The sequence below is a fragment of the Protopterus annectens genome, chromosome 1.part1, assembly GCF_019279795.1.
Source record: "Protopterus annectens isolate FY-2018-M chromosome 1.part1, PAN1.0, whole genome shotgun sequence".
Taxonomy (NCBI): Eukaryota; Metazoa; Chordata; order Ceratodontiformes; family Protopteridae; genus Protopterus; species Protopterus annectens.
This window is the reverse complement of record NC_056726.1, coordinates 1,444,746,088-1,444,771,897: the sequence shown is the minus strand read 5'-3', so window position 1 is coordinate 1,444,771,897 and position 25,810 is coordinate 1,444,746,088. Positions and strand designations below refer to the sequence as shown.

The following is a 25,810-nucleotide window of genomic DNA, read 5'->3' as shown; positions in this document are numbered from 1 at the left end:
TGCCTATAGCAGCTGTTTTGATCTGTCTCTTCTAACCCATTTTTTTAACACAGTCCATCCCCAGTAAGAAGAGTAGTGCATTCAGAGTTGCACCCTGATGCAAACCTATTCCCACTGGAAACTTATCTATGAGTCTAAATACTGCTCATACTTTTGCCATTGGGCCACTGTACACAAGTTGCACTAATTCTACCAATGTTTCCAAGACTTTGAGCCATCACAGAATTGCGCAAACCAGTATTCTTTGGACCTTGTCATTTGCTTTCTTCAGGTCTAGGAATGCCCAGGTGGACTCTTTTCCTCATCTCCTGGGTCATCTCCACTATCTGCCACACTGCAAACATCAGGTCAGTTGTAGTGAATCCTGTTCTGAATTCAAACTGCTCATCTCCCATCTTACATTCTACTTTTTTGTATTTATAAATCACCTTCTCTACCACTTATAGGTTCATAGGTAGGTACTAGGCTATCTGCCCAAAGGCATTTATAAGCCTAGTTGGAATGTGTTGACTTTCGCCACCTCCTTAGATTAATTCCCTGTGCCTCTGTCCAGCAGAGCCACTGAAGTGATCCCCAGGGTAAACTTCCTATTTCCCATCCACTTGTCAAGGTTTCTCTTGAATAGTGTTAGTGAAGAGCTCCGCCTAACGTAGATTGGAATCTTGTTCCAGAGCATGGGAATCTCTGGGACAGGAATCTATCCCTCCAGCATGTCCTATTTATTGTTGTGGTGAGGTTTAAATCTCTAGAGTGTGTTGCTCGAGGGGCATGTGGTTTTCTTTAGGTGGAGTATGTCAATCAATTCTGGGTTGGACATGGTCTTGTATGTCAGGCAGAGATCACCTTTGAGTAGGCGGTATGCAACTGAGTACAGCTGTAGTTTCTTCAGTCGAGCTGCATAGGCCATCTGTTTGAGGCCAGTGATCCTCTTGGTGAGGTACTTCTGTGGTCTTTCCAGCTGTTGCAGGTGTCTTGTAAGATACATCCCAAATGGGGCATTGTACTCTATGATGGGTCTGATGAGTGATGTGTAGAGGGGCACAATGACCTCTTTTGATCTGGATGCAAACCCTTTTGTAATTAGGTGGGCCACAAAGAAGGATTTTCTAACCACTATGGCAATGTGATTATCAAAGGAGGGATTACTATCTACTTGGGTCCCCAGATCCCTTATTTCATCTTCCATATTTAGGGGGCTACCACCTATGTGGTAGTTTGTGGGTATTTTGTTTTTTCCAAAGGGGATGACTATGCACTTTTTGGCATTTAGCTTGAGGCCATGGTTTCAACACCACATGCTTGCCTGTATCTCTGAGAAGTATATGCCTAACAGGAGGGGTCCTAGGACTGAGCCCTGGGGAATGCCACATAACCGGTTTAGAGTCAGACTTAGCTGCCGCAACTCTTACCATGTGGGTTCTGTCCATGAGCCAGTTGGCAATGCATGTCATGATGTAGGGGTTTATATTCAGGCTGGTGAACTTGTCTATAATACCAGAATGGGGAATGGTGTCGAAGGCCTTTGCGAGGTCTAGGTAGGCTGTGTGGATGACCTTTCCCTCGTCTATAGTCTTGGTAACTGTCTCAAAGAAGTCCACCAGGTTTAGGAGGCATGATCTGCCCTTAACAAAGCCGAATTGGGTAGGGTCCAGTATTTGGAGGTTCCCAATGTCTCTGTCAATGAGATCCATGATGATGCATGCCATAGCCTTGCAGACCAAGCTAGTTAGGCTTATAGGGCAATAGTTCCCGGGGTCTGTTGTGGCTCCACCATTGTGGAGCAGAATAACTGTTGCTGCTTGCCATTCTATGGACACGTAGCCTGTGGAGAGGCTGAGTTTGAACAGTGTGTTTAGGTGAGGGGTTAGTTCATCTTTGAGCTCGTGTAGGACGCAGCCTGGGACACCATCCAGTCCCACTGATGCTGTGTTTTTGGCTTTAGAGAGGGCTGTTTTAACTGAGTGTCTGTGATTTCAGAGGCACTACATTCTTCTGACATGGTTATGGGCCCTTTTGGGGGTTAGAGGGGGGGTGAAGTTTGCACTGAACCTGTCTGCCAGGAAGTTGGTGATATCGGTCGGTTCAGTGTATTTTGTGCCATTCTGCACTAACTTCGAGCAGATCTGGGAATTGCGACTTAGATTCTTGACATAGCTAAAGAATGCCTTGTGGTTATCTTTGAAGTCCTTGGCAATTTTTCTTTCAAAGCTAGCTTTGGATGATTTTATGAAGGATTGTAGTTTGCTGCTGATACTGATCAGGGATGTCTTCCCCACTTGTCATTTTACTGTTTTCTGTACTAGTTTCCTCCTTCTATTGTATAGCTTGTTTATGGCAGTGGTCCACCAGACTGATTTCCTTTTCTTGGAGGAGTGAGTCTTGTTTTTACTTGGGAAAGCACAATCCATGCATTCTTGTAGGTGCCAGTAGAGTGCATTAGTAAAGTATTTTGCAGCTTGTGCAGCGTTATCCTTTAGCATGGGGGATTTTAAACTTTCCACCTCGGTCTTAAGTAACGTGAAGTTTGCTTTTGGAAAGTTTTTCATGGTGGTTTCTTTGACCAGGGGTGGGGGCGGAATGTGGATATCCAGATTGATTAGTTTATGGTCAGATCTAACCAGTAAGGGGTTGACCTTTGGTGATGAACACCGGTCGCTCATGTTGGTGATGACCAGGTGCGATATGTTGTCCCCTCTGGTAGGGATGTTGACCAGTTGATCCAGGGTGTATGAGTTTATAAATTCTAGGAAATGTTGGGCAAGGGAGTTAGTACTTGAGTAGTTCTCCCAGTTAATGTTTGGGTAATTGAAATCACCCAATATCAGGGTATTTGGTAGGACCTTTATGTTTCCCAGTGTTTCCAGAAATGTGGAATGGGGGTCCTGGGACATGATGGGTGATCTGTAGCAAGCTACAATTTGAATTGCAGTTCTGCCCATTGTTAGCTGCACGTGGATGATCTCTGTAGCATCGTGCTGTGCCACTAACCTGGAGGTGTTGGTATCCTTGATGAATATGGATACTCCCCCGCCATTTGTATTTCAGTCAGGGTTTTGTGGCAGAAATGTATGGTATGAGTTGTAGCCTGGTACTGCTGGGATGCTCTCTGGAGCCTTAAACCAGGTTTCTGCACATATATCGATTTTCGCCATACTGAGGAGTGCCTTGAGTGCGTGCATTTTGAGGTTTAGACTTCTGACATTGAGTAGCATTACCCTCAGTTTTTTGTTACTTGTGCTATTTACGGCAGTGGGTTTGTCTTTTGAGCCTTGCCTAAAAAAAGCACTATGGGGGTGGCAACTGCCTTGGCCAGTATTCAAAAGCCTAAGGGTGACAGGTGCACGCCGTCTCTAGTGAAGCAGCATGGGTTATCCAGCATGTCATCTCATGCTGACAGACATTGGATCCCCTTTGAATGACACCAGAAGCTTAGCCAACTGTTGAAATTGATAATTTTTTCTTTGTACCGTGGTATCATTCTTGGCGAGGGCAGGGTCATACCGGCCAGGTACGTGATCAGAGAGCTCTTTCATGTCTCTTTTCATGAAGTCCAGGGAGGTACGGCTCAGGTCATTCACACCAACATGGAAAATGACAGAGTCATATTTGTACTTGTTCTGGAGTGACCTGACTGCTTGTGTTATGTGGCAGATCCTGGCACCCGACAGGCAGCTAACAGTAACCTTCTCCTTGTTCAGCCTAGTGAGTGGGACGTCGGTGTGCCTGACTATAGAGTCACCTATTACTAGTGTGTTGGGTTTTTATTTTGCCTTAGGGGCTGTGATTGTGTGGCACACTGGTTTTGTGTTCATGGAATATGACAGGAGTGTCTGCAATGCCTGACATTGAGTCTATTTAACATTAGAAGGCTTATTACCCAGTTAGGGTTATGCTCTTCTAAGTCTCTCTCCATACTGTGAAGAGTACCTTCAGGTGCACATTCTGCCTTAAAGATGATCATACCTGCAGTGACTCCATCTGAGTCTGTCACTTTGCCTGACTTTATCTTCCTTAGTGCACATTCAGTGTAGGTGGTGCATGCCACAGTACAGCTTCTGCATGGTTTACTTCTTTCAGAAGTGTCCCTCAACACTGTAAGCAGATTGCTGCTGGCATCCTTTATGAATGGAGTTTGCCAACTATCGTTTTTATCTTTTTGTCATTACCTTGCAGCCTGTTTCAGCCGTATCCTCAGCAACTTTTGAGAATCTAGTACAGCTTCCTTGGTGCCTTGTTCTTTGTCACTGCAATTGCTTTCTTGCTCTGCTAGCATCTTTTTTTTTTGTTAGAAAAACACTCTTTTGTCTTTGACTGATCCTTCTTTTCTATTCCCATTTGTTCCTACACTCCTTTCTTCTTTTGATAATTACCCAGACTTCTCCATTCCACCATTAGCTTTCTTTACCACATATCAGTTCATATGGAATTATTATGCAAACAATTGGCATTTTTAAGCCTAGCCATGGTGCCCAAAAATATTAGCCAGGTTTTGGTCCCTTAGGTTTTTCAGGGGATATATAACTTCGGCATAAGTGATCAGGGATTTACAAGGTATTTCTCACTAATAGCAACATAGGTGCCAGAGCAGGGATAACTCTATAGTTTCCTATGCACTGATGCAATTGGTGCTTGAATAGATGGGGTGAAGAACTCTGTTTCATGTGGATGGGAAGCCTGTTTCATAGAAGGGACAATATGTAAAACATATACCTGTCCCTCCACATGCCGTTTATGTTGCAGATGATGTTTAGGTCCCTGAATCAGTTTTTATGTTATTTGTTTTGCTTACATGCAACAGGTCCAGCATGACTAGTACAGAGAATGCTTTGTCAGCCAAACATAGATCTCCTTTCAACAACCTGAGGGAGACTGGGTCATACCTCTCAACCTCTCACCATAAGAAGCCTGGACAAATCTTAAAATTATGGGAGGACAAAGGCCCAAAAATAAAGGCAGATTTTAAAGACTGATCTTACAAACTTATAAAGATGTTAGAATAACAGGAGTTGTGCTACCATGCATTTTCCTGAAAGGTATGAAGTTTGAAACTCAAACATATGTCATTATTTAATGACTTGCCAGAAAACCACAAATTGTATGAGGAACAGACCAAAATTATTGACTTACTGTAAAAATCTGGACAGCTGAGACATATGGATTGAGTATAAGGATAAGGCTTTGAGGCAGTCCACATAGGGCATATTATCTACACCATTTATTGTTTTTGTGAGGAACCTTTGTGGACACTCCAGCTGTTTTATATGTCTGGTCAGGTACATACTGAAGGGGCACTGTATTCTATGACTGGTCTAATGAGGGCTGAGTACAACAAAACAATGGCATCTTTAGGTCTAGATGTTCTTCCTTTGCTTATAACTTGCATACACAGAAAGACTTCCTTATTATGATAGATACATGATGTTCAAAGGCAAAGTCACTGTCTACATACATTCACAATTCTCTGACCAGTGGGTCTATCTCAGTGTTGTAACTGGATCTATTCTCACACATTCTGTTTTGAAACACTGATGTTATTCTTTGATTCTAAATATATCCTCTTCTTCCTGAAGTACTAGAACCTAAGTATTTCATTGAACTCCTGTTCTTTCGCTGTAGTCAACCTCTAGGTCTTCAACATAGTTTCTGTTGACGTTAAGGCCTTCCCTGACAGCTGCTTGCAGCTGACTGTGGCCGAGACCAAATATTTCACTAGGATTGACTTTACAATCTCTTATTTCAATGAATACCCTTTCCTCATTAGTAGGGAGTATACCTGAGTTGCAAAATGATAAAACCATTAGGATATGCGATGACATTTTGGAGTAAGCTATTGAGAGCAAATGAAACTTTTTATGAGTTGTTTTGTCCAACACCATTGAACTCTTTGTTTCCACTGGAGCACTGTCATGTGCAGTTTGGCATAAGAAACTGTCTGGATAATGGCTGCCATAAGGCCTAGATCTTTGAGAATTGATTCAGTGTCTGGAATGGGGTCCAAGTAACTTATTTTCTCCTCTTGGTGAGAACTAGTGAATTGTATATATGTATATATAGTTATAAATCTGTATGTATATAGATATAGATATAGATATAGATATAGATATAGATATAGATGTAAATAAACACACAGGACAATCAGTCAAATGACCATGTGTGCCTTGCCAAATAACCAACTTCAGGCTTTGCCACCTTTTTCTAGGATCAGCCTCCAGAAGTCTTAGAACTGGGTATAGAATTAATATCTGGGGTAGTATGCTACCCATGTGTAACTTCTTCTCGAATACAGCAGAGTGAATTCCACAGAGGCTGAACCTGGTCAGAAAGATGGCTTACTGGATATCTAAGACCACCTGCAGCACCTCAGCAATCAAATAGGAATATCATACTGAACATAAGATGATAACACTTATATTAAACGGGCATGTACAGAACTGTGTAGGGCTTGACATGGTAGCAGCAATAATAACTACAGTGAAAATTGTAATAATAGCAATAATATCAGTAATACAAAAAGTCTCATACTTCAACCATCACACCAGTATCAGCCAGTGGAGACTTTTCAGAGCATGTATAACATGGGTAGGATAGCAGGAATCTGTCAAAAATCTAGCTGCGGGGTTCTGAATGCAGTGAAAGTGCGGTCAAGGAAAGTATCTGGAATTCGAAGGTAAAGAGGTTACAGTACTCAAAAGATGTTGCATGAACAGTAGCAATGTTCTTTTATGAGCCAGATAACTGCTTAAAGATGAAATATAAGCAAGCACCTGTCTCTGTGACAAAAATTTCTACCAAGTAGTTCAACAAAATAATTATGGCCATACTGCATTGATAAATATTACACATAGGAGGCATCACATATTGTAAAGATGATACTCCCTGCTCTAAGCTGCACAGTAGTATAACACTGATATATTTATAACATTTTACAACAAAGCACTTTTAAAATCCCGGAATTCAGTTCCAGTACCTAAAAGTATAAAGGCAGTCTTCTCTAGCACAAGTTAACAAACCAAATGTAGAAATGAAGTAGTGAATAGCTGAAAAAATAAAAACTTCAAAAAATTCTGTCACCAGTACAATCTAGCAAAATAATCCAACAAGTTGTTTTCTACAAGATAAAGTTGTTGCTTTATTCAAGCTCAACTAAGCAGTATTAATATTTCATACTTAGAAAAATATGTAAACAACTCAGAGTAAAAACAATAAATAGTAAACTTGTTTTAGATCAGAAGAAGCCTTTAACACACAAGACAAAAGCACTCATCTGGCTGTTTTATTCTTGATCATTACTGTTTATTGCTTTTATTCTAAGCTGAAACAGATATGTCAGTACACTATGGCAGTATTTATGATTTACTCATTAGAGGTGTGTGTGTGTGTGTGTGTGGGGGGGGGGGGGGTTAATGTTTGGCCATAAATGTGCAGTCCGAATGACCAAGGTACACTCTCCCTATATGTAAACATGAATTAACCATAGTCCTCCCATGGTGTACTATTATCAGAAGTAATTCATAGTTCAGTCAATTTCTGCAGTCTTTCTGTACTGATTGATAAAGGTCAGAGACACAGATTGAAATGTATTCTGTGCAAGATGATGATGAATATGGAGAAGAATTCACAATACACTGTAAATGTACAGTTAGTACTATCTTGTAATGAGGCTGCACAAGTTATGTGACTGCAGTTGTTCGACAAGGTAGAGGAAGGCCTACAGTTTAGAAAGAATGCAGCAGTTCTGAAATATGATTTTTAATAAGAAGGAGTTTTTACTGATGTATTTTACATGTGATTTTCTGTTAGGGCATGAAACAAAATGGATACAGACTAGCAGTGCAAGGGGCTAGTAGACTCAAAGGAAGATCATTCTAATGTTTTATGTTTTACCTTCCAAAGGAAGAGGAATGCATACTGTGTCAGGACTTCCAAAGGGTTACTATTTTATGTTCTTCTATACAATGCTCTAATAAGAAACAAGGACATAGGTTCTTTCTGAAAGGCAATCATGTCAATTACCCACGTGGAACCAAGTGAAGAGATACGGTTATGTGATGTTGTATGCATTACCCTAGTGTACATTATATTCCATTTCTTAAGATTTAATGCTTACATTAAGCAAATGCCCACATTTAGCAGTATTTAATACAGCCTGCAGTATAGGCTACAGATGTCAATGACTCATGTACATCATATCAATACTTAAATATATATATATATATATATATATATATATATATATATATATATATATATATATTTCTTTACAGAAATCTGTACACCACTGTAAAAACTCAGGCTTTATTATCTTAACATGACATAATTATCATATCTAACAGGCTTTTTAGTCAGCCTCCCATATTCTGACAGATTACAGTCTTCACAAAGTGAGGTATGGTCACTTCTGGCTTTGCTGATGCATCAGGGAACTGCTTAACAATAGAACAACCAACAGTAAACTGCCAACTGGAATGCTGTCTCTGGGAAAAGTCCTGCTTGAATTACACTCTGCAACAGAAAGAACAAATGAACTCTGTTAACAGTTCTTGGGTATCAGTGCTCAGCTCCTAAGTATTTTGTGTGAGAATAATTCTATACAAGTGCCTATGATTTTTACATACAAAATGGCATTCCTTGTGTCCTTGGTATTGAAGACATTCTACCTCAAGCTGCTCTAAATGTTTCTCATTTGGACTTTGGATACAATTTCCCTAGGTTTCAACACTCCTGGTGACCTGGCTTATCAGCCATAATAAAACCTCTCTTTTTTTCCCTTACACCTTGCCATGAACAAAAGCAAAATCTAGCTGAAGTATCAAGCTGACAATATTGTCAAGTTTATTCTCTTTCTTCTGCTTAATATAGCTGAAAAGTAAAACCCTTCAGGTTGAGCAGACAAGTTGTACTCAAGAAGTGTAAGGTAAGACTCCAGTTTTGAACTTGTAAAACATTTTCTTCCGATACTTTTTACTGCTTGCATCATTCTATCTACTTGACCTTTGGCTTAAAATATCTTACTGATGAGGTGAGGTGTTTGAAGTCCCATTCTTCTGAACATTTTCTGAGCTCTTCACTCACATACTAAGTATAAATATAGCAGTACTGTTGTAAGAAAATGACCAGTAATTTTCTGATAATTTGCAATGGTGTATCTTTGAAGTAAATCATCTCAGGATTCCTGGACATGTAATCAACACAGATACGTACTGACCACTTCTGAATTAAAACCTATCTGAAGTAACTTTAATGTCTGATCTGTAATTTCATGAGAAATCGTATCTGTGGTGCTGTTTAAGTGATACAAGTTAAATCTCACAGTTTTTACTATCAGTTCTCTATCTTTCAATATGCCTGGCCAAAATAGCATGTTATAGTCTCTCCTTGTTTTATTTACTTGACAATTCTCAAATGCATTGTCATCATACAATTATTCTAAGATGAGTTGGAAGAGTCACTCTGTTGGGGCTGAACTTCAAATACTGTGATTTCACTGATTTTTCAAGCTTTCTAAGTTGTGTTTGAACAGTCACTCTGTTGGAGCTTGAACATCTAAATTTATAGAATCATGGAGTTCGCCACAATATGTGAAATAAGTCTGAACACGTAACAGAACCTTTTTATCATCTGATAGCCAGGCAAAATCATATCTCTTAGCAAGTCTAACTGTAAAATCATTTTCAGCTTGCGGATTAAACTATACTTAAGTTTTTAGTTTTAAGTGCTACATTACCATGATGTTCTGGAAATTTCCTGAAATAGTCCCAGAAGTGCTTTATGATCCTGCATTATTGTAAACTTTATTCTTTTGCTGATGGTTAATTTTACATACTGCATGGATATGCATATCACTATCTCTACAAATACAATAATAATTTACTCATAGCTGTGCAAATCCTTTAGTTCACATCTCTGTGAACTGCTTTTTTCTGTGAATGTGAAACACAGAGCTACGGACTTCACTACATCCTCTAGGATATTATTCAGTCACTTGCACACTATGAATTCTCTGAATCATGCTTATGAATTAACTAACACACAGTCCTTTCCAAAATATTTGGTTGCTGAACTGACATGAATTAAAGCATCAGATTTTATTCTCAGTTTTTGAGCACACAACACATTATTTTATCCAATCATGGCTTTAGTCTGTACACAGAACAAGTGAACAGTGAAGTTTTAAGTACAGATAGAAACATTTTTAAGGCACAACTGGTTACATGTAGTCTCAGTGTGATAATGTTATGCTCCACATTGGTATTCAGATCAGTGTGTTACATTTGCCATTTATGCACAGCTTTTCCTGTAGTTTTCACAACAAAATGTTGCATTTCTGAGGTCACTGTAGAAAATCCACACGCAATCTCAGCAACATAAATCAGATGCATTCAAAAACATATTGCTTTTGTTATACTTCTTTGGTAATGCACTGGGTATATTATTGCTTGCATTATTATTGCTACTAGCTGTTTAGTTCATATCCTTGTAAAACAGGTATCTGACCTTTCAAACACTTTCTTTTAAACTTTATACTTGAGAAACATACTTAAATCATTTTAATCAGAGTTGCTGGCTACTGAGACTTGCCTGCATATATCAACTGGACACAAGCTGATTTAAGTATACTTTTCTCTGCACTTATTTAAGATTTGAGACAGTAAATATTGTGTGTCTTTGATTCAGTAAATATTGTATCTCTGTCTCTCTGCAGTTAAGTTGCCTGATGTGTGAAAAAGTGTAGCCATCTGGGCTCATTGAAAGTTGTTAGACTGCTTTGAAATTCCTGTGTTAGTGTTAGTTAACCTGGGGGTTTCTGCTAGCATTAAAATCTGTGTTGGTTACATTTCTAGTAATCATTTTAATCGGAGTTGCTGGCTACTGAGACTTGTCTGCATATATCAACTGGACACAAGCTGATTTAAGTATACTTTTCTCTGCACTTATTTAAGATCTGAGTCAGTAAATATTTTGTGTCTTTGATTCAGTAAATATTGTATGTCTGTCTCTCTGCAGTTAGTTCCCCATCCCCTCTCTGTTTCCTGTTGTGGTGTTAATCTTGGTGGCTTTGGAATTGCCCACCCCTGCTGTAAATCTGTTTTTGCACACTCCTCCTGGACCCATCTCATTTGCTCACTCAGCTGAGTACAGTGAGATCATATTTTGATTTCAGGTACTCCTACCAGTCCCATCTTCTCTGCAGTGTACAGAGAGAGCACTTGGGAAGGACATTCCCCTGTAGTATCTTAATCTGCTCTGTTTCTTCCCTCTCCAAAAAAAAAAAAAAAAAAAAATTGCACTTCATCTGCTTTACTGTATTTGTGCTTCTTCCTACTTTATTACCTTATTTTGCTTTTGCCTCTTCATAAAAGTACTCAGTTGAATTTATTCTGCTGCCTTTATTACTGCTTGTTAGTAGCCTGATTAAATTGTAACTGTTATTCTAACGCCCTTGTTTTAAGCACTTGGGCTTCAAACCAGTTGTTTTACATTAAGAAGGTTTGTGGTCATAGGTTCATAGGTAGGTACTAGGCTATCGGCCCTGGGGCCTATTCAAGCCCAGACAAAAAGGTACCCTGGCTTTTGCCACCCAAGAAAATTATTTTCCTGTGCCACTGTTGAGCAGAGCCACAGAGGTGATCCCAAGGGTGAATTTCCTATTTCCCATCCAATCATCAAGATTTTTCTTGAAGAGTGCTAATGAGGGGCTTTCTTTGATATAGATAAGTAGTTTATTCCAGAGTATGGGAAGTCTCTGGGATAGGAATCAATCCCTCCGGCATGTTCTGGTTATTGTGGGGACAAGGTTTAGGTCCCTAGAGCATGTAGCTTGGAGGGATTGGGATTTCTTTAAGTGGAGCATGTCCAACAGCTCTGGGTTTGACATAGCTTTGTATGTCAGGCAGAGATCACCTCTGAGTAGGCGATATGCGACGGAGTAAAGCTGGAGTTTTTTAAGACAGTCAGCGTAGGGCATCTGTTTGAGGCCGGTAATCCTCTTTGTGAGGTATTTCTGCAGCCTTTCCAGTTGTTGTAGATGTCTTGTGAGGTACATACCAAAAGGGGCATTGTACTCTATAATGGGTCTAATGAGTGATGAGTAGAGGGGAACAATGACCTCTTTTTTTCTGGATGAGAAACCTTTTGTGATGAGGTGTGCCATGTAGAAGGATTTCCTGACTACTGTGGCAATGTGATTATCAAAGGAGAGATTACTGTCCACCTGTGTCCCAAGGTCTCTTATCACACTTTCGGTGTTAAGTATACTACCGCCTATGTTGTAGTTCATGGGTATAGAGTTTTTACCAAAGGAGATGACAATGCCCTTTTTGGCTTTGAGCTCGAGGTCATGGCTTTGACAACAGGCATCTGTCTCAGTGAGGCCCTTTTGTAGGATGTCCACATCGTTAGGAGTTTCGATTATGGTTCCTAGTTTGCAACCATCTGCGAACCTCGTTAGCCAAAGACCTTCTGTATTAGCCTGTACTTCAGAGAAGTAGATAGTAAACAGGAGATGACCCATGACTGAACCCTGTGGTACTCCACTTGTCACTGGTCTGAAGTCGGATTTGGAGTCTGCTACTTTCACATTGTGAGTTCTGTCAGTGAGCCATTTGGCAACCCATCTTGTGACATAGGGATTTATACCTAGTTTAGTGAGTTTATCTACAATTCCAGAGTGGGGGGTGGTGTCAAAGGGCTTCGCAAGCTCTAGATAGGCTGTGTGAACCACCTTACCCTTTTCTACGGTCTGCACTGTTGTGGCAGGACAGGTATGGTACATCTTTCTAAGTTGGGAACTGCTGATTGAAGGCTCAGTGTCTGTTATTCTAAAAGTGTATTAGGTCGGTTTAAGCACTTGGACTTCAGGTCAGTTATTTTACATTAAGAAGGTTTGTGGTCTGCACTCTTGTGGGAGGAGAGGCTAGATTCAGCCCTTCTGAGCTGGGAATTTCTGGTTAAAAGCTTATTGCGCATGCTTACTTGAACTGTTTCTTTCTGAAATCGGTATGCCTTGTTTGCTGTAGCATAGACTAGATTCAGGCTGGCTGGATCTAGCTTTGTTTGTATAACTTGTGCACTGATCCAGGCCATCTTTTTTGGAGAAGGTTTCTTTGTACCGTAGTGGCAGGACTGGGCAGTTAGAACTTGTCTGATTGAAGACTGCTGGAACAGGGCTCAGTTTTGAGCTTTTTAACTGGTTAATAGGGTAAAGTGTTGTTTTGATTGTATCTGCTCTATTTTCTGAAAAAAAAAAAAAAAAAAACAAAAAAAAAAACCTGTTTCCCGCCTTTCTGAACTAGTATAGTCCTGTTTTCAGGTTATTTCTGAATCCAGGGCTGTGTTACAAGTTTCTGTGTTGCCCATACCTTACTTGGATAGAAGGAAGTTTCTCTGTTCACCTGTGAGAGAGGGGAGCTTTGAGCAGCCTATCTGTCCCTGGAGGAGTGGTTTCAGCCCAGACGTTAGTAGTTTATTGGCCATTTTGGGCTAATTTCTATCTTTTTCACTTCCCTGCTATAAAAACCACATTTGAGCAGTTTTTGCACTTGTATTCCACTCAGCAAGTGCCTTCCAGGTGTTCTGCAGAGTCTTCAGTAGCAGAGAGACAGAAGAGAGACTTTGGAGTGATTAAGTATAATTTTTCTGCTTTTCTTGCTGTCTTAACTAATTCAGCCTAAAACGCCAGTTTTTTTAGCAAATCTGTGATTTCAAAAGTTTGTTATTGCTACATATTGTACTTATTTGCTGCCTGCACTTGAATTGTCATTTTTGTGTTTAAATAATCTGCTTAACTGTTGTAGGCTACACACTAAAGTGTGATAGCCTTTTCTGTGCATTTAAAGTGTTGTTTTGATTGTATCTACTCTATTTTCTGAAAAAAACAAAAAAATAAAAAAAATATACTTGTTACCCGCCTTTCTGAACTAGTATAGTCCAGTTTTCAGGTTATTGCTGAATACAGGGCTGAGTTACAAGTTTCTGTGTTGCCCATACCTTACTTGGATAGAAGGAAGTTTCTCTGTTCACCTGTGAGAGATGGTAGCTTTGAGCAGCCTATCTGTCCCTGGAGGAGTGGTTTCAGCCCAGAGGTTAGTAGTTTATTGGTCATTTTGGGCTAATTTTGATTGTATCTGCTCTATTTTCTGAAAAAAAAAATATATATACATATATATATATATATATATATATATATATATATATAGATATAGATATAGATATATATACTTTTTCAAGCCTTTCTGAACTAGTATAGTCCAGTTTTCAGGTTATTGCTGAATTCAGGGCTGTGTTACTAGTTTCTGTGTTGCCCATACCTTACTTGGATAGAAGGAAGTTTCTCTGTTCACCTGTGAGAGAGGGGAGCTTTGAGCAGCCTATCTGTCCCTGGAGGAGTAGTTTCAGCCCAGAAGGTGGTAGTTTATCGGCCATTTTGGGCTAATTTCTATCTCTTTCACTTCCCTGCTATAAAAAACACATTTGTGTGGTTTTGTGCACCGGGCAGCGCCATTTAGCTAGAGTTAAACTATTCTCGGCTCCACTAAGTCAACTCTTCAATTTCTCCCTTGGAACTAGGCAAACCTTCAACTTTAGTACTCAAACCATTCATTTCACAGTCAAGCACTTGCTTAAAACTCATAGCAAGCACTAATTAACCCTAGCACTAGATCCCCCCATACTGTCCAGAAGGGCAAGGCTCTTTATTCGTCCCCACCAGCCAATCAGAAAAACAGCTTACTCTACCTATTCAGCCATTTCCAAAGGGCAGTTTCCGGTGTACTCTCCAGTCAAACTGGTGAATCTGGGCATTTTGAGGCAATGTTACAACTGCCTCATGTACACAGACAACCCTCTCCTCCTACCACCAAACACTAATATATGTGAGAGATGCAATTATACAGCCAAACTGGAGGCAAAGCTCTCTCAACCCAAGACTGGAACTGACATTCAAGAGGAGAAGGGTAATATTTGCAACACACCACCAGTCTCACGTAGACCTAATAAACCAACACTGGCAAATACACATGAATACATGAATACATACTCAAAGGCTCTAAATAAAAATCTGCAAAAGCAACAGAGACCTCCAAAGCAGAAATCCAAGCAACCTCCACACCCCATCACCAACCATGAAACACATACTTCACATAATCAGTGTGCCACGGAATCACAGCCCTTAACGCAAAATAACATACCCAACACACTAGTAATAGGCGACTCTATAGTCAGGCACACTGATGTCCCACTAACTAGGCTGGAAAAGGAGAAGGTTACAGTTAGCTGCCTGTCGGGTGCCAGGATCTGCCACATAAAACAAGCACTCAGGTCACTCCAGAACAAGTACAAATACAACTCTGTCATTGTCCATGTTGGTGTGAATGACCTGAGACATACTTCCCTGAGCTACATGAAAAGAGACATGGAAGAGCTCTCTGATCATGTAGCCCAGGCTGGTATGACCCTGACCCTGAGTAGCATCCTGCCCTCACCAAGAATGATGCCAAAGTATAAAGAAAAAGTGATCAATTCCAACAATTGGCTAAGTTTCTGGTGTCATTCAAAAGGGAACCAGTATCTGTTCGCCTGAGATGACATGCTTGACAAGCCACATTGCTTTGCAAGAGATGGCTTGCACCTGTCACCCTTAGGCTTTTGAATACTGGCCAAGGCTCTTGCCACCCCCAAATAGTGCCTTTTTTAGGCAAGGCTCAAAAGACAAACCCACCACCATAAATAGCACAAGTAACCAAAAACTGAGGGTAATGCTACTCAATGCCAGAAGTCTAAACCTCAAAATGCACGCACTCGAGGCACTCCTCAATATGGAGAACATCGACATCTGTGCAGTAACAGAAACTTGGTTTAAGGCTCCTAAGAGCATCCCAGCACTACTAGGCTATAACTCATACCATACCTTTCGGCCACAGAACCAGGACCGAAACACAAAAGGCAGGGGTGTATCCATATTCAGCAAGGATACCAACACCTCCAGGTTAGTGGCGCAGCACAATGCATCAGAAATCATCCATGTGCAACTAACAACGGGCAAAACTGCAATCCAAATTGTAGCTTGCTACAGATCACCCACCATGGCCTAGGACCCCCATTCCGCATTTCTGGAAACACTGGGAAATATGAAGGTCCTACCAAACACCCTAATACTGGGTGATTTCAATTACCCAAACATAAACTGGGAGAACTACTCAAGTACTAACTCCCTTGCCCAACGCTTCCTAGAATTTATAAACTCGAATGCCCTGGATCAACTGGTCAACACCACCACCAGAGGGAACAACATATTGGACCTGGTCATCAACAACATGGGCGACCGGTGTTCCACATCGGAGGTCAACCCCTCGCTGGTTAGATCAGGCCATAGACTAATCACTCTGGATATCCACATTCTGCCCCCACCCCCAATCAAGGAAACCACCATAAAAACATTTTCAAAAGCAAACTTCACGTTACTTAAGACTGAGGTGGAAAGTTTCACAGCCCTCATGCTAAAGGACAATGCTGTCCAAGCTACTGAAACCTTTACAAAGGCACTCTATGAGCATCTGCAGGAATGCATGTATCGTGCTATCCCAAGTAAAACCAAGACTAACTCCTCCAAGAAAAGGAAACCAGTCTGGTGGACCCCTGCCATAAACAAGCTATACAACAGAAGGAGAAAACTTGTACAGAAAAGAGTAAAATCCCAAGAAGCAAAGACATCCCTGATCAGTATCAGCAAGAAACTATGATCCCTCATTAAATCATCCAATGCTAGTTTCAAAAGAAAAATTGCCAATGACTCCAAAGATAACCACAAAGCGTTCTTTAACTATGTCAAGAACCTAAGTGGAAACTCTCAGATCTGCTCTGAGTTAGTGCAGAATGACACAAAATACACTGAACCGACTGATATTGCCAACATTCTGGCAGACAGGTTTAGTGCAAATGTCACCTCCCTCTCAGCCCTAAAGGGCCCCATAACATACCAGAAGCATGTAGGGCCCTGTCTGTCACTCACACACACACAGCCCTATCCAAAGCCAAAAGCACAGATTCAATGGGACCGGACAGTGTCCCAGGCTGTGTCTTACAAGAGCTCCAAAATGAACTAACCCCTCACTTAAAAAAACTGTTCAAACTCAGCCACTCTACAGGCTATGTACCCACAGAGTGGTACACAGCAACAATTATCCTACTCCACAAAGGTGGAGCCACAGTGGACCCCGGGAAATATTGCCCTATAAGCCTGACTAGCCTGGTCTGCAAGGCTATGGAATGCATCATCATGGAACTCATTAACAGAGACATTGGGAACCTCCAAACCTTGGACCCTACCCAGTTTGGCTTTGTTAAGGGCAGATCATGCCTCCTAAACCTGGTGGACTTCTTTGAGACAGTTACCAGGGCATTAGATGAGGGAAAGGAGGTCCACACAGCAAACCTAGACCTCACAAAGGCTTTCAACACCATTCCCCATTCTAGTATTATAGACAAGCTCACCAGCTTGAACATAAACCCCTACGTCATGAGATGGGTTGCCAACTGGCTCATGGATAGAACCCACATGGTTAGAGTTGCAGGCTCTATGTCCGACTCTAAACCGGTTACAAGTGGCGTCCCCCAGGGCTCAGTCCTAGGACACCTCCTGTTCAGTATATACTTCTCAGAGATACAGGCAAGCGTAGGAGGAATATGGCTGACCAAGTTCGTAGACGACTGCAAACTGGGGCCATAATTGATTCTCTGGCTGATACAGACACCCTCCAGATGGGTCTCACTGAGACAGATATCTGGTGTCAAAATCATGGCCTCAAGCTAAATGCCAAAAAGTGCATAGTCATCCCCTTTGGAAAAAACAAATTACCCGCAAACTACCGCATAGGTGGTAGTCCCCTAAATACAGAAAATGTAATAAGGGATCTGGGGACCCAAGTAGATAGTAATCTCTCCTTTAATAATCATATTGCCAAGGTGGTTAGAAAATCCTTCGATGTGGCCCACCAAATCACAAAGGGGTTTGCATCTAGAACAAAAGAGGTTATTGTGCCTCTCTACTCATCACTTATTAGAGCCATCATAGAATACAATGCCCCATTTGGGATGTACCTTACAAGACACCTGCAACAGCTGGAAAGACCACAAAAGTACCTCACCAAGAGGATTACTGGCCTCAAACAGATGCCCTATGCATCTCGACTCAAGAAACTCCAGCTGTACTCGGTTGCATACCGCTTACTCAGAGGTGACCTCTGCTTGACATACAAGGCCATGTCTAACCCAGATTTGATGGACATGCTCCACCTAAAAAAAAACAAATCCCGGAGAGCCACACGCTCTAGAGATATAAACCTCACCACAACGATAAATATGACATGCTGGAGGGATAGATTCCTATCCCAGAGACACCCCATGCTTTGGAACAGGATTCCGGTATACATCAGACAGAGCCCCTCACTAACACTCTTCAAGAGAAACCTTGACGGGTGGATGGGAAACAGAAAATTTACCCCGGGGATCACTGCAGTGGCTCTGCTGAACAGTGGTGCAGGGAAGTAATCTAAGGGGGTGGCGAAAGCCAACACATTCTGGCTAGGCTTATAAATGCCCTTGGGCAGATAGCCTAGTACTTACCTATGAACCTATGAAACTAAATTGATAAGGTCTGCAGTATTTTATTTTACAGTAGTCGTAATTTTTGCTATGTTAATAGCTAGAACAAGATGGCATCCATTCAGTTATGTACCTTTCATTTTTAATTTAGGAAAGCTTTCTTCACTTCCAGTTAGTCATAGTTCCAAAACTATACCTTGATTTTATAATATAATTTGGTCTATTGCTAATATACTTACTCCAGTTTAATTTTACACTTATCTGTTCTCTACACAAATTGATGGCTTTCTCCATTCAGTTGTTGTTTCTAAAATAGTTCACTTTTTATACATGTCGGCCTCACAAGAGTGACTCGTGTAGTTCTAGCACTGTGCCTTATGTCAATCTCACACACAAACACACACACACACACACACACACACACACACACACACACACACACACACACACACACACACACACACACACACACACACACACACACACACACACACACACACACACACACACACCAAGGTTAACTTAATACGCCAGATAGAAGCTTCCACAGGAAATAAGACCTCATCAACAGGTATCAATGACTTTTACCAATGTACCAGCAAGGGAAGAAAAAGACAAAATCATGTGGCTTTCCAAATGTGCGGTTCTATGGGTGCTAAATGCACAATTCTTCATGCATTATATATTCCAAAGTGAGCTAAAATAAATCCATTGTGTAAGTAATTGTTGCTTCCATTGTACGGAAATCTTTCTACATGGCCCACCTCATAAATAAGGGTATCTTATCCAGAGGCAAGGAGGTCATAACATCCCTGTATTCTTCCCTTGTAAGGCCCATTATTGAGTACAATGCCCCGTTCGGCATGTATCTCGCAAAGCACATGCAGCAGTTGGAGAGACCACAGAGGTTCCTCACCAGGAGAATTCAGGACCTCAAAAATCTACCATACACAGATAAGCTATCAAATGTTGAGCTTGGGTTTGGACTATAATCAAACTATCATAGCAGCCATTACAAAGCTGAAGGGAGGAGTCCTCACATTGGGGGATTTTCAACCTAATCTGGATTTAATAAAATACCAGGGATCTTGCTACCAGATTAGATAAGATATTACCACACAATATCCTTGTGGGTCAGAATGCCACTTAAATGCATTATTGTTTTTTATTAATTAGGAAGTCCTTTGATACAGTAGTTTAGGATTTTTTTCCTTATGAAACAAAATTTTGGCTCACAATCTACTGGCTGAGTTAACAGACTATATTCTTCTCTTTCATTCAGTATATGTTAGATACATGAAAATGTCTGAGGAAAGGTGATGTCAGCCTGGTCATGTGGAAATGGTGCTTGCTCTGGCAGTTAGGCCAGAATTTAGATTCAGTGGCACGTGTCTCTAATTTATGACAACATTAACCTACCAAGAACATTTTCTGATTTTCTCTGCTGTGCAAGGATTATTGTTCATAATTCTATCTCATTCTACCCACTCCCACTTGACTATATATATGTGTGTGTGTGTCGGGGGGGGGGTTACTTACATGTCATCAATAGTTGGTTTTATCGAAGTAGTAAAAAGCTGGTACAGCTGATTGAAAAAAGCAGGTACAGCTAATTGAAAAGTACAGTTTTTTTTTTTTTTTTAGATTGTTGAAACAGCAGTGATAGGGGAATATGCCCTTTCCACACTGTTGGGCAATCTTGGAGTTGGTTTATAAAAATAGCAGAGTGTGGGCAGAGCAGACCCCCCCACACACACACACACACATACATGCTTGACTCCCTGCAAAAAATATGTATTTTTTCAATTATTTGCTGTGCAAACTGGTAACTGTTTGATGAGCTAAGATTTGTAATTATGACGTTTCAATGAAATATCATAATTCCATATGCAAATTTCAAGCTCTTCAATAAGAAACTCCATTAATCATTTAAGTCTTTCTTGTGGTTGCAGCTAGGTCATGCAAGTCTATTTATCATTTTTACTGCATAGTGAAACTGTGCAATATGCTGTGTTCTGCTCTAGTGAAACTGCATTATGTGTTGTGTTCTGGACTAGTTTCATACTGCTACTGTACTAGTGATGGCGAATCTATGACACGTGTGTCAAAGGTGACACGCCATGACATTTTGGGTGACACACCAGTGTTCATCAACACCTGAGTTACAAAAGAAACTGCTTTTACATTTGTTGCTTGTGTGAAGTGCATTGAATTATTTTGTGCCAGGAGCCAGTTCAACAACACAGCTGCAGAGGTAAGGCAGTTATTAACCTCAAAGACAGTTTTGGTATACTTTTTCGATAGAGTCTGCCAAGGGCAATGCTGACATTGTTTTCCCTTAGTGGTTACACTTCTGCAAAGGGCAAGTAGTCTGCATTTCTAGGAGTGTACTTTTTTGCACTCCTATCAACTGTCTCTCTAAATCCCTCCTAAAACTGGTAACTTTTTACACTTATTAATGAAATAATTAGATTTATAGACTAATTTTACTTCAGAAAATGCATATTAATTCACATTAATTTTTTTCTGTCATTGTCTCAAATTGATATTGCTAGTAGCTTAAACTGTCCACATCTCTTGTTTCTAGACTTGTCCTCGACTCTGTTGAGATTTATCCCTGATGTGTTGAGAGCCATGCTGTATTATTTATTTTTATTATTGATTTATTTAATTTATTTATTTTTTTGTGGGGGGCGGTTGACACGCAAGCAGAGTCAAGTTAGGCATTTTCCGAATTTTTGGTATGCCAAACTCAAAAGGTTCACAATCACTGTGCTATACAATTCCTGTTCTTCTTGGTTTAGTTATTATAGTGCCAGTATTACTCTGTGTTCATCTTATCTGGTATTTTCATTTGGTTTCCTCTCTTATTGCACCAGCTACTCTATCTGCACATTTATTTAGATAACTCCTAAGTTCTATGTAATATCACCAGACCACCTGCATCTAAACTAATCAACTTTTCTGGCCTATTTGGAAATTCAGTTCAGTTTCACATGTCCCCCGCTGCCCGCCTAATAGAATTTGATATTATTAGCACTGCAGAAATTGTTTTATGTTCACTGACAACAAACTGTTACAAGAGTAACATGATATGATTTGTGAGAGATGTAATATCTTCACAGCTCAAAGACCACATTATCCCAAAATCAAATTATCTGTGAATTTACACTTTTGCAAAAATATATCAAACCTATATATACTAAGATTGTTAAAAATCATTACTAAGCCTACTGGAATTAGAATGAAGCAGGTTTCAGCTGTAAACAACTAACAAACCACTACCAGCTTAAACAGCACATATATTATGAGGTCATATATTTTAGGGAGTTACAAGGCTACAGACCAAACCTTCCAGTTTCTCTTTGTCTGCATACTCAAATGGTAATGCACAAGCAACTAGCAACTCCATCTTTAGGCGGAAATATTCTGCACTCGCTAGGGTGGATATGAAGATAGTGACAGCTGTATTTCTGGCATCAAAATCTGTGACATTAAAAGAGTTCTTTAGTCCATCTCACCAGGCAAATATGACAATGACCTGGTAATGGCCCATGCGGTTGTCATGACTGGGGTGCTTAATCCAGAGAGGCATGTAGAGAGGCATGAGGGCTCTTGTTATGTATGGGTCTAATGCAGGTAAGTCACTGGTCCTGAGTCAAATCCTAACTTCACCAGGAATGAGGCACAGACTGAAGATAAAGATAATTAGATTTAACAAATGGATAATTAGGGGGTGTCGTTTCAGGGGCAGACCAGTATATGTCAGTTTGGGTAACCCTATGAAACATCAGGACTCGGACTGCCAAGTCCCAAAATGTGGAGACTGAAAGTCTGAAAAAACAGACTTACATATACCAAGTCCAAGGTAACAATTTCTCAGAATATTCCATTTTCTTTGATCTCTGGTTGGCATATATAAGTTGGCAGTGTGGATCTCCACATTTGGGGGTGCAGAAGCATGCACCCTGAAAAAAAAAGAAGTTTAAAGAAGAAGAATAATGTTCAGAATCAACTCTTCTCTTCAATTTTCATTCTTCTTTTTTCTGTGTTTCTGGACTCTGCAATCTGAGTCCCAGTATTTCAGTAGAAAACTGTCAGCTTGGGAGGAGATGACTGACAGATCTGTTTCTTCATAAAAGATAGCATGTACCTTTCATGCCATGGCTTCCAAGTACTGGCAAAAGTCTTTGTGGACCCATACTGCCTTTTTTAGGCTATGTCTATTGACTTGACATCCTGTCATAGTTAAAAAGACCACAAAAACGCCAGCTTCTGACTCTATTAAGATTCCCCAACTCAGCAGAAGAGGTCTTAATGATAAGTTACTGGATCTTGAAAAACTCTTGCAACTTGAACACATGCCATTTTGTGTGTTAATAGAGACCTAGTTTCATTGCAAAGACAACACTTCCTCTAAACTGGAGTTTGGGGTGTATCACTCTTTCAAACCTATGTGAAATTGTGGGGGTCATGTTTGTTTTGAGACACTATTATAGCTGGACTGGTTCACCATGACCAAGATCTTTAAATTAATGAGATACAAATAATCCTAAATAGGATAATTTATCACTTTATAGAATGCTATAGACCATGTCATCTTGTGACCATGAAACATGTTGAACTGATCCTGTAAAAAAATAATTAATAAATAAATAAATAAAATTCTGGGATTTCAATTATGCACATCTTAACTAAAATAACTACACTACTAATGTTGGACATGTCCAACAGTTCATTGACTCAATAAATGCTAAGTCCCAGGAACAAATAGTAAAATACCTACTAGAAGGTTCTAACATGCCAGATCTTGTCCTAACCTACATCACCGCTTCCAGTACCACTTTTGCTGTATCTCCACCCATGGTAAAATCTAATCATAATTCAGTGATCTTCTCTATCAAGGCTTTAAAAATAATGCCTCCACAGTGAACATCACAGAATTCAATACTTTAAAAAGGCACACTTGCTAAACCTTTGAGTTGAGCTGTCAAATTCTGTTGTAATATTCAGTAAAAACGAAAACTCCACAACTTCAGAAACTGAATGTTTGTTGTACTGGACAGTCCCTTCTACTCAGCACAGCCCATGACCACAGTGAATGGCTAAAACTCACAGTTGCAATAAAATGTCTACACAATACATAAATTACTCCAAGGTTAATTTGTGTATTGTGTAGGCTTAACCTTGGAGTAATTTGTATATTGTGTAGACATTTTATTGCAACTGTGAGTTTTGAGTGTATGTTTTGGCTGTTTTAACCATTTACTGTGGTCATGGGCTGTGCTGAGTCGAACGGACGGCACAGTACAATAAACATTCAGCTTTGGAAGCCGTGGAGTCTTCTTTTTTACTGGTTGTTCGTTTGGTGACTTTTTTTCATCTGTTGTAATATTCAGTTCACACATAACCTCAATGGCTACTATCTATACTTTAAAACTGTGGTTACATCTGCTAAGGACAATAAGCCAAGTCCCAGCAGGACCAAATAAAATGAAAAATTCAAAAATGAGCCACACTGGTGGTCTACCTATATTAACAAACTCTACAATAAAAGCAAAACATTCCTAAATGTCTATAGTGAATTACAACCTACCCTTATGAAGGATGATCTAAAGAATCAGTAAAGAACTGTAAAACACCATTTGGAATTCAGGCTAAACATAAACTGGAAATAGCAGCTAAACTAAGATAATTACAAATCCTCTTTACCTACATTAGAAAACTAAGAATCATCACCCAACAATGCTCTGAGCCACTTCATAATGACATTACTAGTCCGACCTTATGGATATAGCAATTATACTAACAGGTAAATTTAGGGCCAAAGTTAAATCACCTACAGTTTATTAATGTTCCATAGTTCCTTAAGTTACTGCCCTATCCTATAATTACCAGTGAATAAGTCTTAACTGCCCTAACCAAGGTCAAAAAATACCACATCCAATCCACGGATGCTGACTGTGACCTGATTGCCTAAAAATAGTGCCAAATATAACCTGTCTGATCCTCTCCTAAGAAGTGTAATAGGTAAAGCCATGGAAAACATCATATCAGATTTCTACAGCACCAACATCATAAACATTACTGTATTGATCTCATATCAGTTTGGCTTTTTCAGGGGTGGGTCATGCATACTAAGAGATTGTGACAGATGTGGATGCAGGCTATGCAGTCAACATGGCTTACCTAGATTTGGCTAAAGCTTCCAACACTGTTCCCCATAAAGGTTTGGTAAATAAGCTTAAAGATTTAAACATTGACCCTTATGTTATGTGGTATGAAGCAAATTGGCTTGACATGTAAATAAAGTAGCATGCATCACCTCAGAAAGCAAAAAGGAGTCTAATGGTGTATCCCAGAGCTCCATGCTTGCACCTATACTATTCAATGTACGTTTATACACTTTTCAAATGATAAACACAGACCTCAGACTAATTTAAGCTTTTTTGATAACTGAAAGCTGGGATTGTAGTTAGCCCAATGTCTGAAACTACAATGATTCAGAAAGAACTAGATTATGCAAAAAACTGGTATAAGGATAATGGCTTCAAGCTGAATGGAAAAAAATCCACTGTTGTCACATTTGACAAACATAACTTTTTTACTACCTACAGGATAAGTGGTACTCTTTTCCAGATTGATTATTTCATCAGAGATACTTCTCTATCTTCTGACCATCACAACACAAAAATGGTAAAGAAATATTTTTTTTTTTCAAAAAACTTTTTATTGAATTTTTAAAATACAGAAATAAAAATGCAACAACAGCAAAATTAAAATGCATATTAAAAAATGAAAAGTTAGGAAATATTTATGATGACACAATTTTGTATGATGAATGTTTTATCTCAATGCTGTCTGAGAACATACACTTAACTATCTACATCATATACAAATGTTAACCAAAGAATATATCAAAGTAGGTATAGATCTAAAATAAAACAAGTATAAGGATATAAAGGAGACTGAGGTCCACAAATCCCAAGAGGAGGGTAGCCAACTATACACTATTAATAATATGTAACACCTTTTCTATAGCTTTGTTAATATGTGCCGACTTCTTGGGACTTTTCACTATCGTTTTCTGCGCACTGATATATGTATGGGCTAGAATTTTAAAATTATTCCAATTCAGTTTAGTACGATCTAGCCAATTTTGGGTGATATATAATTTTATAAGTGAACATATGTATATTAGCACTTGCATGTC

At 39.8% G+C, this 25,810-nt stretch overlaps 1 protein-coding gene across 2 annotated transcripts in view; it reads left to right on the top strand.

Annotated features, from left to right (window-relative positions):
* LOC122810855 (urea transporter 2-like) overlaps positions 1–25,810 on the top strand; it is a 1,084,839-nt gene that overhangs the window by 36,146 nt on the left and 1,022,883 nt on the right. The window lies entirely within an intron of this gene.